General features: G+C 44.6%; 2 long non-coding RNA genes across 4 annotated transcripts; both read right to left on the reverse strand.

Annotated features, from left to right (window-relative positions):
* Positions 1-9,489: 9,489 nt before the first annotated feature.
* LOC124658167 lies at positions 9,490-10,684 on the reverse strand. Of its 2 annotated transcripts, none has more exons than XR_006989037.1 (3): positions 10,569-10,684; positions 10,348-10,471; positions 9,490-10,196 (listed from the first exon to the last, which is right to left on the reverse strand). It is a non-coding gene; the product is annotated as an uncharacterized LOC124658167 (long non-coding RNA). The 2 variants fall into 2 exon arrangements; XR_006989038.1 differs by having other exon boundaries at positions 10,274-10,471.
* Positions 10,685-10,691: 7 nt separating this feature from the next.
* On the reverse strand, positions 10,692-13,813 carry LOC124658168. Of its 2 annotated transcripts, XR_006989040.1 has the most exons (4): positions 13,781-13,813; positions 13,032-13,123; positions 12,134-12,202; positions 10,692-10,902 (listed from the first exon to the last, which is right to left on the reverse strand). It is a non-coding gene; the product is annotated as an uncharacterized LOC124658168 (long non-coding RNA). The 2 variants fall into 2 exon arrangements; XR_006989039.1 differs by lacking the exon at positions 10,692-10,902 and having other exon boundaries at positions 10,932-12,202.
* Positions 13,814-14,095: the final 282 nt, after the last annotated feature.

Below are 14,095 nucleotides of genomic sequence, written 5' to 3' on the forward strand. Positions count from 1 at the left end.
CCCTTCTTTTGTTGTGCCGGTTATCCCGGTATTGATCTTGGCGTGGTTGGCTTGTTTGCGCCGGATCGGCTTGCACTGCCGGTTGCATTGGGTCTCCCAATGCGTAGCTATCTGCCACACGTATCATCTCTGCCAGAGTTTCCGGCATGTTCCGCTGCAGCTTTTGCCACAACGGCGAACCTCTTCTGCACCCATTGCAAAACCAAGCAATGGCATGTGCCTCGATCACCCCTTCACAGGAGTTTCTTGTGGAGTTCCCCCGGGTCAGGTAATCCCGGTCTGTTTCATTTGGGCGTTGCACGCACAAAGCGAGCTGCTGCGGCCTGTTTGGCCTCCGGTATGTACTGCTGAAGTTACTCACAAATGCTTCCTCAAAGTCCAACCAGCCATTTATGCTTCCCGCCGGCAAGTTGTTTAGCCAGATACGTGCCGGTCCTACCAGGAAAGATGGTACGATTCTCACGGCCCAGCGCCGGTTTCCTTCGCCAGTTACGGTTCCTCCGCCGCCAGCGACGTACACCGCGGTCACGTAATCCGCGAGCCAATCTTCCGGCTTAGTGGTGCCATCATATGTTTTTTTGTCACGGGGCAACTGGAAGTTGCGTACCGGTGGTTCCTCTTTCATGATCCTTGGACCAAAGCATTTTGGGCCAGGAGGAACTTCTGCCTCAATCATCACAGATAAATACACTCCATCCAAACGGTGCCTCGCATCCCGTTCCGGTAGGAGTCTTTCTCCTACACGTTCCCCCAACGGGTTCCGGTAGGTTGTAAGTCTTTCAGTTGTTGAATCAGCTTCATCGTAACGCTCCGGTACCGCGGCCCTTGCCTGCCGGTACCTTGGTGGAGGCATTTCCTCTTCTTCGTACGCTGCCCTTGCAGCTCGATAATTTTGCCCGGTCTCGTATCTACCGGCATGATTGTTTCCGGCATAGCCTCTTCTGGCGTAGCCTCGATCTGCCCCTTGGCTTTTTCTACCGGCATCGTGTTGCCCGACTTGTTGTTTTCCGGCAAGAACCGGATCGTACACACTCAATTGCTGCGCATTCATTTCTTTTTCTTTCTTCTGTCCGGATGGGGGGACGATGCCTGCCCATGGGACTTCCTTCCGGCATTCTTTGTTGAACGCACAGATTTTGATGCCGCAGCTTTGTTCGCCTTAGCCAACTCAGCATTTTGTGTCTCTATCATGTCAAGCAACTCCCTAACACGATCCTGATGCTTAGCTAAAGCATCTCCGGTAAGCGATTCAGACATCTCTACAGCAGCCCTAGCAGCTTTTATGGTTTTATCCGGGCTACTGTACTTAGCTTTCTCTACGATGCTCAAAGATGCAGAGATACTTTTGCCGGCAAGAACTTCCTTACGCAAATCCTGATCTAGATTGCGAGCCTTAAGCCGGTTTTCCGGCATCCTAGCAGCCTGAGCGCTAACAGAAGCAAAGCCATGGGCAGCGTTATACTCACGTAGGGTTAGGTTCAGCTCGCGCTGCGCCCGGATGATGTCTGCGCCCCCGGAGAGCAGCTTCTTGCGCGTTGCCTCCAGCTCCGCCTGAGCCGCTGCTGGGTCGATGTTTTGCGCGATGGGCATCGCCAGCACGTTCATCGCCGCTTGGAGAGGGGTCTCCGGTGGCGCTGCAGATGCACTTGTAGCTCCTTGGTCGCGCTCGGTCGGCTGTTTGGCCGCGCGCGTGGACCTCGCCTGCCCAGCGCCTTCCGCCGCGATCTCCTTGCCGGCGTCAGCCACGCCTGCCATCATCACCTCGACGCTGCCGGCGGCGCGGCCAGCGCAAAGCCACCTTGGCGGATCCGGCGCCACCGGTGAGAGGCGCTGGCGCACAGGGACGGTGCCGAAGTAGACGCGGTGGCTGCCGAACTCGATGACGCGGCCGTTCTTGGGGAAGATGCCGCCGTTGGCGAAGCAGCCCGCGTTGTCGTTGATGAAGTCCAGCGAGTAGATGCGCTGCACGAGCGCAGACACCACCCGCTCGCCGGAGACGTTGAGGATGCCCGCCCGAATATGAACTCCAGCAAGCATCGCTTCTGGCCCCACGGTGGGCGCCAACTGTCGTCGTGGTGAACAGACAGATGCCATAGGATGGTAAAAGTTGGGGCCAAATGGGCGCTAGAGGATTCGGGTGAGGGTTTTTGTTAAGGATGGGATGGATTCCGGATGGATCTCCTAAGAACTTGGCCTTGGCCAGAGGTAGAAGAAGAAGAACACAAGAGCTTTCTCCCCTTCAGATCTTTCTATTCATTGATCATAAGAGGTTACAGGTTCATGCATACAAGATTGGGCCTGCCCGCGATGGGGTGTGCCCCCTCTCCTTATATAGGGGCGAGGGTGGCTTACAGGGGAAGAAACCCTTGGAAACCCTAATGGTATCTTTGAACAGACAAACTACTTTATAAAGCTACTTTAATCACTGGTGACGCCGGTATCTCTTTAAACAGGGAGGCTGACGTCCTCCGGATGCTTTTAGCGTCACCTTCCTCTTTGGCGTCAGGGCTTCGTTTAAAGCTACTTTGCTTAGCTCATCCTTGTCCTCTAGCTCTTGAGAGAATCTTTGACCAGTCTTGCCGACGTGCTACAGTGCACATCTTACCGGTAACCCGGTGTCTTCTTAGCTCATTCCGGTATACCCCTCTTGGGGATACCGGTAAGACTTACTTAGCCAAAAGCTTAGCTTCACAACCCGGAATAAACTTTAAACCGGTATCTTGATAGCTCAAACCTTCCGGTTTGCCAGGCCTTTGGCCTACCGGGGGCCATCCCCCAACAATGGCACCCTGGTCGCCAGGGATCCCACAGACCGCAGCCGGCTACTCGCGGCTTCACTTCAGCGCACTCCTGGTCGGCAAGAAATTGCGCGAACTTTTCTGGGAGTCTCTGCGGGGAGGCCGAAACAGATCAGAGGCTCGTGGCCGGTGGTGAACATGAGTGGGAGTATATATATATATATATATATATATATATATATATATATATATATATAGGGAAGCACTATTCTGAAACCGGTGCTCAGAATAATATTCTGAGCACCAACCGGTCTATAAGGGACTCCGATCTAGGAAAATCCACCGACCCGTTTCAATCAAAGAAAAAACACTACAGCGAGTCAACCCTCACCTTTTCTCCCCCGTTGGCCAACCCCACCCTCGTTCTCCACCTTGTTGGACAACGCGCCTGATGGTTGATGCCCTCCCGCCGCCGCCGGCAGAAGCCCCCCGCCGCCGCCGGCAGAAGCCCCCGCGCCGCCAATCGAAGCTCCCTGCGCCGCCGGCAGAAGCCCCCTCCGCCGTCGGCCGAAGCCGCCCGGCGCAGCCGCGTGAAGCCCCCGCGCCGCCAATCGAAGCCCCCTGCACCGCCGGCAGAAGCCCCCCGCCTCCGTCGGCCCAAGCCTCCCGGCGCAGCGGCGTGAAGCTCCCGGGCGCCTCCTAAACGCTGCCATCGGAGATATTTTGGCCGCCGCGGTCACAGGTCTCGCGCCGCCGCTCGATCCTCCTATTCACAGTTGTTTTCCCTTGCCGCGGGCGACCTCCTTCCGACCTTCGTTGACATCTTGGACTGCCCTTCACCGGCTCCGACAACGGCGATGGCCGCAGGGTCGCGAGCACCTCCAGGTCCGGCCGCCGTCGGCACGTTCTGCCCCTTCTCCCAACAGTCGCCGGCCGCGACCTTCCTATGCTCCCCACAGCCGCGGGCGTGCGGGATCTCCACTCTCTCACAGCCTTCCTGGACTTCCTTTGTCCCCGACATGTCCTGGCTATCCACTCTCTCACACGTTGATTTACTTCAGCAATTTGTAGCATTGGCTTCTCGTCAAATCTTCGGTTTCGTTTTCGGCTCGTCGGGTGTAGTCAGGTGAACACTGGGTCCGTTGGAAATCATGAGAGAGCAACTTCCACAGGTTCCAGATCTTTTGGAGAAGTATGTATTGCGAACGACAAGCTGCACGATAGACGAGGAGATGGTAATGACAAAACACTGTCAGTTTATTCTCTCAAACATGGAGTCGCACTGCCCTTTCATTGACCCTGTCCTATGTTTCTTGTGTTTTGGCAGTACAGGCTGCTTCGTGTGAGAAGTGCAATCGCAAAAAAAAAAAGAGAACACAGTGCCATCTTCTTTGAGTAATGGTTATGTTCATCAATAAATTGTTTTCTTCACAGTCAACGGAAGCAATTTGAGCATAGTTGTGGCGCCACTTACAATGATGATACCATAAGGTTAATTGCTAGCATCTATTAAATACCAGAATGTGTTCGATTGAAGTAACGAATTTGCTCGTGGATTACACACCCTCTTAAAACTTAGGAAGAAAATGAAATTTAAATGCATGATGGTGGGAAGTGCAAGTATTAACGTCTGGACAGTTCAATACAAGTCGTCACATAAGTACAATTGAAAATACGTACTATTCTGGTTCGGGGAGTATAAAATTCAACACTGAGAAGTACAACTGATTTATTTTGGGAAGTACAGTGTTCCTTGTAGTGTATTAAAAAATATCATCCGCCTTTTTTTATCTCGCGGGAAGTACATGAAAAGATTTTGAGAAGTACGAGGCTATCGTCCCGGGAAGTCTAGGTTGTTTTTCAGATGAGCTACATATCATACAATAAGCCACGGAATACATACTCTCTTAAAACTTAGAAGAAAAGGAAGTTTAAATGCATGACGGTGGGAAGTGCAAGTATTCAGTTTTGGACAGTTCAATACAAGTCGTCACATAAGTACAATTGAAAATACGTACTATTCTGGTTGGGGAGTATAAAAGTCAACATTGGGAAGTACAACTGATTTATTTTGGGAAGTACAATCTTCCTTGTAGTGTATTAAAAATAATAAAATCATCCGACTTTTTTTTTATCTCGCGGGAAGTACAAGAAAAGATTTTGAGAAGTATGAGGCTATCATCCGGGGAGTATAAAAGTCAACATTGCGAAGTACAGCTGATTTATTTTGGGAAGTACAGTCTTCCTTGTAGTGTATTAAAAATAATAATAATCATCCGGCTTTTTTTTATCTCACGGGAAGTACAAGAAAAGATTTTGAGAAGTACGAGGCTATCGTCCCGGGAAGTCCATGTCATTTTTCAGATGAGGTGTGTATCATACAATAAGCCACGAAATACACAATCTGTTAAAACTTAGAAAAAAAAGGAAGTTTAAATGCACAACATGTTTGGACAGTTCCGTACAAGTTGTCACATAAGTACAATTAAAAATGCATACTATTCTGGTTGGGGGGCTATAAAATTCAACATTGGGAAGTACAACTTATTTATTTTGGGAAGTACAATTGTCCTTGCAGTGTATTAAAAAATAATAATAATTATCGGACGTTTTTATCTCACGGCAAGTACAAGACAAGATTTTGAGAAGTACAAGGCTATCTTCCCGGGAAGTCTAGGTTGTTTTTCAGATGAAGTGCATATGTTAGTTTCGAGAAAGTGCACGAAACAATCCTAGTAGTGTGCAAAGCTAGTAAATAATACATGTTAACAGCCGTACATGTTCAGGGATCATTCACAGAGCAATCTAGCGAATCTAGTAGCTAGCAGCCAAGCGCAAGTACATGTTTCACGTTAGCATCCGGAGAAAATTTGGCCTAGTAGCGCTTCTTAATCCTTTCTTCGTACCAGTTCTTTTTGTCCTGCAAACAGAAAGATCAAATGGTCAGTAGCAGATCACAGCTAACATACGGCATCATGCAGTCCTAAGATAATTCATGGGCTGGCTAAATCAGAATATCAGTTAACAGAAAAAAATGGTTGCTATGTAAAACTATTCCAACTCATACAAGCAGAGCAGCTCATTGTGCTGCTTAAGCGAAGCTCCATTTGTTCCTTAAATTAATGACAACAGTTTCTTCACTGAACAAGCATTTCAGATTCAGTGATTAAAAGGTCAAACCAACCTAGTTGGGGTACAAGAAACCATGCTGAATACTATGATATTTCACTAAAGTACTAGACATGTGTGCCAAGTAAACCATCTAAGCAGTCAACCACTGGTTATTTCAGACTAAGCAAACTATTAATCAAGCGATTACTTTGTAGAATTAGATAAGTTCTGTGTCATCCCTGTCACCCTGTGAAGCCTACTAGCCTAAGAATTAGTGATCTGGGCATTTTTCATACTACTACAATCCAACTTAGGTTTTGCTGAAGAAGGTATTGACGCCGTGATATGCAACCAACAAGTTATTTATCAGAAATGTAAAGGGAAACTTCCAGTTTGATTCCGCATCAACAAATCATAAAGCAGAGCATCCACTAGATCCTAATGAACACATGAGAAGTGTTATCAAGTAAGGCTTGCGTGTCCATTAGGAACAGCTAATTATCCTTGCATAAAAGAACAAAATAACCAAAAGACCAATAAAACTTTTGTAATGTAATTCAAAAGTCTATTTGATCATACTTGGGGCTCTGAAGAGCGTCAGCTAGAGTGGTAGAGTCAGTCTCGATGTGTATGTTGGCCATACCCCAGTTTGCAGCAGCAGCTAGCACCCTTAATCGCCTGGATGCACGCCACCATTTCAGCACGAAGAGGGTCCCTAATGTGTTCTATTTGCCCATACCCAGCACCTCGTACATCACCATCATGATAATGAAGCCCCAGCATCCTTTATTAGTTCCAGGAAAGAAGGAGCCATCCGTATCAGAAAAAGAGTGTCTCCTGTTGGCTAACTCCACTTCAAAACCTGTTTGGTATAGACAGGAAAAAATTCATCAGCATCACTGAGTTTCAGAATGAAAAAGGGCTATCCAAACTAACAGAATGAAAATTTGTCCACTCTAGTACTAGAACTACCACCCTGGAAGCCGCTCGGCGGCAGACCATCTACAACGATCTCGTCCATCAAATCAAACTCCCAGAATCTTAGACGCAACTATCTCATTGCTTGCAAAATCTGCAATAAGTCTACAAAAGTTCAAATAAATTACAGTAATTGCATCGTGCTTGCAAAGTTAGCAACGAGTCTACAAAGGACTGCATCGTTGGTCCTCCCATCCCTATGCCATGCTGTTCTTTTCTCCGATCTGAACTGCAAAGGACTGTAGTTCCTGCTAGTTAAAAATGCACTGCCGTGTTGTTATTATCTCCTATTTGAACTGTCGTGCTACTAACAGAGATGTCCAATACGGCAGTACAACCTCTATATCCCGAGCAGTTCATCTTGTGACTCTCGAGCACACCATGGTGGATGTCAACGAAAAGAAGAAAAAAGGTTCAGCTCACATTCGCGACAGACTAGTGCTGCGCGCGTCACAGCGCTGGAGAAGTTGGCCTGTGGCGGCACAGGGAGGCCGGGATGGCGTCGACGTGGAGGTTAGTTGAGGCTGTGTCTAGAGAGCTCACGCGACCGCAACGGCGGGGAGCAGAGGGAGCTCGCGGCCGGTCGGCGACAGAGAGTTCGCGGCTGTGGGGAGTAGGGATAGGTCGTGCCGGCGGTGGTCGCGGTCCGGCGTCAGCAAGGAATCAAGGGCCCGGAGGCGGCGCCGGAGCCCAGACCTGCATCGGCGCCGGAGCCCCGACCTGCATCGGCGCCGGAGCCACACATCCGTTCGAAGTTCGTGGGATGGTGACCGGGCTAGGAGCGGCGGCGGATTTTGGGTGGCACGGGAGGTCGGGGCGGAGGATTTTTGGGCGGCACAGCGAGGTCGGGGGCAGCGGAGATGTCGAGGGATCTGGCCAGCGGCAGATCAACTCTGGATGAAGAGACGGGATGGGGAAATCGGCGGGGCAACGGGGTAACTGGGAACGACGGCGTCGCGCGCAAGGGAAGAGCTGAGCCGAGGCCGGAGCAGCGCCATTGCCGGCCGGCGGCAGTCATCGCGATGTGGACGTGCGGGTCGGGCATGTGCGGGAGGTTAGGGGTGAAGTGGAGGAACGGGCTGAGTTTTATTGTTTTTTTTTTCAGAATAGGCAGTACAAGACTTCATCGGAGGCAGTTGACCCGGAAGTACACGCGCTCGTTGCAAAAAGTTCAAGTCAGTGCTCAGAATATTATTCTGCAACTGGTTGCAGAATAGTGCTGGTATATATATATATATATATATATATATATATATATATAGGTCTGCTATTCTCGAACCAGTTCGAGAATAACTATTCTCGAACCCTTTACGAACTTCCCGCTGCAGGGAAGTGAACTTCCTGGCGGAACACCAGAATTTCATGTGTTTTGGCGGACAGTATTTTGCGGCCAATTTTCGAACCTCTTATCGGAATGACGCATATGATATGGCGTTGGAAAGATATACAAATTTCGCATCTTTTTTGTTTCTATTTGTTTTCGAAATTATGTATGATTTAAAACTAATTTTAAATATGCCAAACTATGTTTTCACGGATTTCTCGATTTTACTGAACTTGTTTGGCTCTGGTTTTTAAACCGTTTGTCGGATTGATGGAAGTGATATGTCGTTGGAAAGCTATGAACTAGGCGAAACTTTTTCATGTTGAACATTTTCCCAAATTCATCACGGTTTAAGAGCAGATTTGAAAATGGTGTTCCCATTTTTCCAAACTTCACGTTTTTTCAACGGTTTCTTAGGTTGTAATTTTTAACCTCTTGTCGGATTATTACAAATGATATGTCGTTGGATAGATATTGATTAAGCAAAACTTTTTCATGTTGAACATTTTTCGAAATTCCAAACTGTTTAAAATTAATTTCAGAAAAACCCACAATCGGATGCAACGCCGACTCGAAACATTTTAAAATTGTCTCACTTAGATTGATTAAGTGTGGCATGTCACCACCCTGGAGTACGAATATAGTCATATCATTGCCAATCGCATGGGGTGGCGGTCGATTTGGGAAACCGGAGGCTGTACACAAGATTTTCATGCATATGATTTCCGCCCAGGAAATGAAGACAAGTTGAACTACCCTGAATATGAGAGTGAACTTCTCAGGACATGCTAGTGAACTTCCTGACGGAGTATGTAAATTGTCGATTTTGCTTTCAGCTTTTGTGATAGTTTTCAAACTTTCGATCAAAATGATAAAAATTATACATCGCTGGAAAGTTATGAAAAAAGTGCAAATTTTCATATAGAATATTTCCAAAAAAGTTATGGTTTAGGAGCAGTTCAAAATATACTAAAATATGGAATTTTCAAACTTCTTTATTTTTGTTCTATTTCTCTTAGTGGACTTCGATGTTTTGTATATCAAACCGCGGAAGCCTAAACAGTGAACTTCATTTCTTTTTAACATTTATAGGAAAAGGATACATCTGCTTTACATTAGATATTTTCAGATGAACCACATGGTAACAGGATGCGTAGTACAAAGTGTAGACTGACATACGTACATACTGAACTTTCACACATATATAAAGTGAGCTTCCAGAAACAAATTTGACAAAAATCTTAATAATAAGGGATCTTCACATACATGCAAACCGAAGTTCCTAACAAATAAAGAGGAACTTGACAGAATAATATCAATATACAAAACAAATAGCTAGCAGCATCACAAAATACAAAATATCAATATACAAAACAAACTTCCAAAATAAAAATAAGCTAACTTCATATGGGGACGAGGTGAACTTCTTTTTCTATTTGAAGCCAGTGAACCAATCGATGCAAATATAGTGCCCGTGTGCTGCAACACAATTTACAAAAAAAAGAATGAACTGCCAAGAGAATAAAAGTGAACTTGAAGTTACAGAGTGAATGTGCTGCATAAATAATCATCCAAGAAAAACAAAACTTTCAGTAAACACGGTGTACTTTTTGGTACTTAAAAAGTGAACTCGTACAATTCATACAATGAACCACATCCATTCGGTCTCAACACTAAACCATTAACAAAGCGAGAGAAACAAAACAATAGAAATACAAATCTGGTTCACATCACTTATTCAATTTCTCAACCAAAACTATAAATTGAGATCTCTCTGAACTTCAAAGCTATAGCTTTCCCGACTTCACAATTCTGTCTCCCAGGGCTGCACAGCTCCAGCGTTGAGGGCAACTCCTCAGTGAACTGCTGCACAGCATACGTGAACTGATGCTCTGTAAAATGTGAACTGCTGAGCTCCAAAGAAAGGGTAGAGTACGCTTGGTCGAGCTTGCGGCGGCACCTGGTTGATGCAGCGGCTGAATGCTTACTGGACAGTGGACACTAGACCCCTTTATTCTCCCAAGCTAGCACCATCGCACATGAAACTGCAATATAAAAAGAACTACATCAGGCTGATTACTAGTATACAAACATCAATGCTGGTTAGCAAATAGTTGCTCACATAAGAGAATTTTGGAACTGCTGTTTCATCTATTCCAGAGATGTGAACTTCATGAATTAGGAGAAGTGAATTACAAGGTTTAGAAGAAGTGAACTTCACCCATCGTCCTTGGCATTGGTTTGAGATAATTTGACCCAAAATTAGCTGCTTCGGATAATTTCATTTGACCAATATCTCGCTGAATCCTTGGCATTGCTACTGTAAAGAAAGTCTCAAGAAGGTTTTAAGTTCTCAAGGGGTTGCTTAAACTGAATGTACATTAGAGGAAGTGCGGTGAATGTAAGGATGTACCTACCTGCCCCATTGTGGACTCCCAGAGCGCCGCCTGGTGGACTCCTGCTGTGTTGGTGTAGACTGCCACAACGGGGTGCTATTGTGGAGGGGCACAGCCACGGCGAAGGCCCAGTGGTATTCCGCATAGGCTCTGCGGCAGCGGCTGTGGTGAACTTCAGAGTTCATCCCTACTTCACTACTTATCTGAATTTCACAAGTTCATCATCGTTCCTGCTTGATTACTCGCATCTCAGCAATCATGTCATATCCCCGATATGCATTGTACACTCTGTATATGCACATGGGTTTGTGGTACCTGGACGGATCATGCCATCCTTCTTACCATGGATAAATACCTGAAAAGGAACAACAAAAGTAAGTTCAAACAGTTGGCTTTGTTTGTAAAGAAAAGGAACCTCTACTTCTTTTTATAGCCAGACATGACATCAGCACATACTTGTACCATATTATTCCTAGCCTTGATTCATTTTTTCCATCAAAAAGAGAGAGCAAATACAGAGAAAAGAGAGAACAAATACAAAGAAAAGAGAGACAGATGCAAGGACAATATACAGCTGCACTTCACAGATGCAAGGAGTTGCATTTTCAATAAAAGTGAACTTCACATTATGGACAAGCTAATTTGCTTTTTAAGTAAAAGCGAACTTCAAATTTTTGTGCTTATGTGGACAAGCGAACTTGCATTTTAAATAAAAGCGAACTTCACATTTTAAATAATAAAAGGGAATTTCACATTTTAAATAAAAGCTAATTCCATATTTTTAAACAATATGTGAACTTCTAGGTTTGAAAATAGTGAACTTCATGACAACAAAATTGAACGTTTTCCTCGTGGGTGAATTGAACCTTTTTTGCCGGAAAAAATGAACATTGGATGAACTAAATAATCAAGTAAAAATATGTGTGAACTTCATGAATTAGGAGAAGTGAACTACAAGTAGCACTATGTTCTATTAACAAATTAAGCATGTTCGATTGGAACTGCTTCTACCAAACAAACTGAAATTTTGAACTTCAGAACATGTGTTACAACTACCATTTTTTGAGAAGTTAACTCACTAGCTAACTTCAGAGTACCGTGATACAGTACAGTCTGCTCAAGAATTTCGGATTGCACAACTGAAATAGAACAAAAGCAAGCACATCACTATGATTTTTTAGCTATATGAATCTGACCACTATTCAAGAACAAGAAGAGAAAAAATTACATCTCAAAAAATGGTCGACGGAGGGCGGGCGCGTGTGTTAAATCACGTGGATATGCATGTGAACTCCCGGGTTGGGCATCGCCGGACTCGCATCGATGCAGGTTAACTACTCAAACATTGTTTTTTTTCTACAGGACCGGGAACTTCTTTGTAGCCTAATTGAACTACTCAAAGTTAACAAGTGAACCGCTCGATGCTGTAAAATCCCTATGAAAGAAATGAACTTTTTCATACACGCCAAGAGAACTTTTTTAACAAGGCGTCTACTCCTATAATAGCATACATCCTCAAAGTAGATCGGAACTATTGCAATGTTCTGAATAAGGAGCAAGGAAGAAGTTCAGATAAGGGCACCGACCTCTACCCGGGCATTCCCTGTTGGCTGTTACTGTGAGACGAGAGCACTAGTGCATGACAAGTGAACTTCCTGAAAAGGACAACACAAACTCATAGCATGAGTAGAACTGGACTTCGGATTTAAAAGTTTCTGAACTTCTAAAATAAATCCATTCTTATCAATAAAAGTCAGCAGCTACCAACCAACCAGCAAATCAATTAGAACAAGAAAATACATAGTATTAAGTCTCCATCGATGCATTTCAAGGAGTTGACAAAACCTCGCTGAGAAGAAAATTGTAAAAATCTCCAGCGGTTCACAAATTCACAAACTGCTTCTAGGCAATTTTTACAAAGATTTTTAGTAAAGCAAAGACAGGCGGAGAAAATAGAAATTATAGATCAAAGAAAGAGGTAAAAATCAATTTCCAGCTAATATGTTGCACCTCCGGTGGGTTTTCACCTTGTAATTGACGAACTGAACTTCGTGACAATATAAGGTGAACTTTCACAGAGCGTAAAAGTGAACTTCGTGACAATATAAGGCATGTACCCGTACACGTTTACTTTTTAGATTAGCATGGAAAGGGACAACGAATGGAGAAACACTTCAAAATTAGATTCCTCCTGGCATAGGTATATGTTTGCAGCATGTCCGATTATCTTATTACAATATTATGCTGACTGGAAGCAACTAGAGAACCATATTTAAGGACTCTGAGATGGTAAAATACACAAGGCAACAACAGGTTATGTGCAGATAGTTATCGTTTGATGCCTGTGACTCATCATGCAATTATGAGCAATAAGATAGATAGTGTGACTAGGGTAATCAGATGACAAATTCCAGTAGTTCAAACAAAATACGAAGATAAGTAGGGTATTATCAAGATGAACAGGCCGACCTGGGTCTCAACTACCTTGGATGCAGGGGGCTCCTGCATCTGAACTTCTCATGGACTCCACTGGACAAACAACAGAAAGAGAGCGGCCTGGTGCTTTCCTCGAGCTCCTAAAAATATATAGAGTGAACTTATCAATAGAGAAATGTGAACTTCTATTATTTTTTCCCGTCACCACACATCAGTAATAGCAGCACCCATGAAACGAACTCCGCGACAAGTAAAAATGAACTTCAGAACATGTGTTACAACTACCATTTGTGAAGTTTTCTTAAGCTTAATTTCTGAACTTTATTTTCAAGAATCGCATGCAAAACTACCAAAACAACCAGCCAAGCTAGAGTAATTCAAAGTTTCAAATTCAGCAGAATACTTGGATTTCTTGTGATCTTTATTAATTACAGAACTAGTATCCTAGCTGCAGCTTGCAGTTAACAATCGACATAAACAGCGATCGGCGAGTTTCAGACTCAAGAAAATGAAATGAACTTCTAGAATGACAAATCAAACGCCTGGCATGTTCGGAGTGAAGTCGAAGCGAACAAACATTTTTAACATCCCGGATGCACGAAGCGAACTTCCCTGACACAGAGTAATGTACTGCTAGCAAATACTGATAAATGTGCACTTCCCTAGGCGAAAGTTTTCCATTCTATGTATTTTTTCAATACAACTCCTAACAAAAATACACGCAATCTGTAAGAAAAGAACTTGTGGACATGGACACTACTGGACACGTGCTTCTGTAAAAGAATAATCGAACTTACATGAATGAATAATGTGAACTCCCTGTCCATGTCAGGTTTGGGATACTGGCACAAAGAGGGAAACTGAATTAGTTTGGCATTAGGGATATGAAAGATGATACTAGCACAAAGTGAGAAACTAAATGAGTTTGGCAACAGTATCAGGTATGTAAAAACAGCGAGAAAGATATACGAAGAATCTTATACATCAAGGTTTTACAAAGCGAACTTCCGAAATTCGAAGAGTGATCTTCAATTTCCTTTATGCTTTTTTTTGCAGTAATTTTTTCATGAAACATCACGTTTTTCCAGAATGAACTTCGTAACAAGCGAATT

The sequence above is a fragment of the Lolium rigidum genome, chromosome 5 (assembly GCF_022539505.1).
Source record: "Lolium rigidum isolate FL_2022 chromosome 5, APGP_CSIRO_Lrig_0.1, whole genome shotgun sequence".
Lineage (NCBI taxonomy): Eukaryota > Viridiplantae > Streptophyta > Magnoliopsida > Poales > Poaceae > Lolium > Lolium rigidum.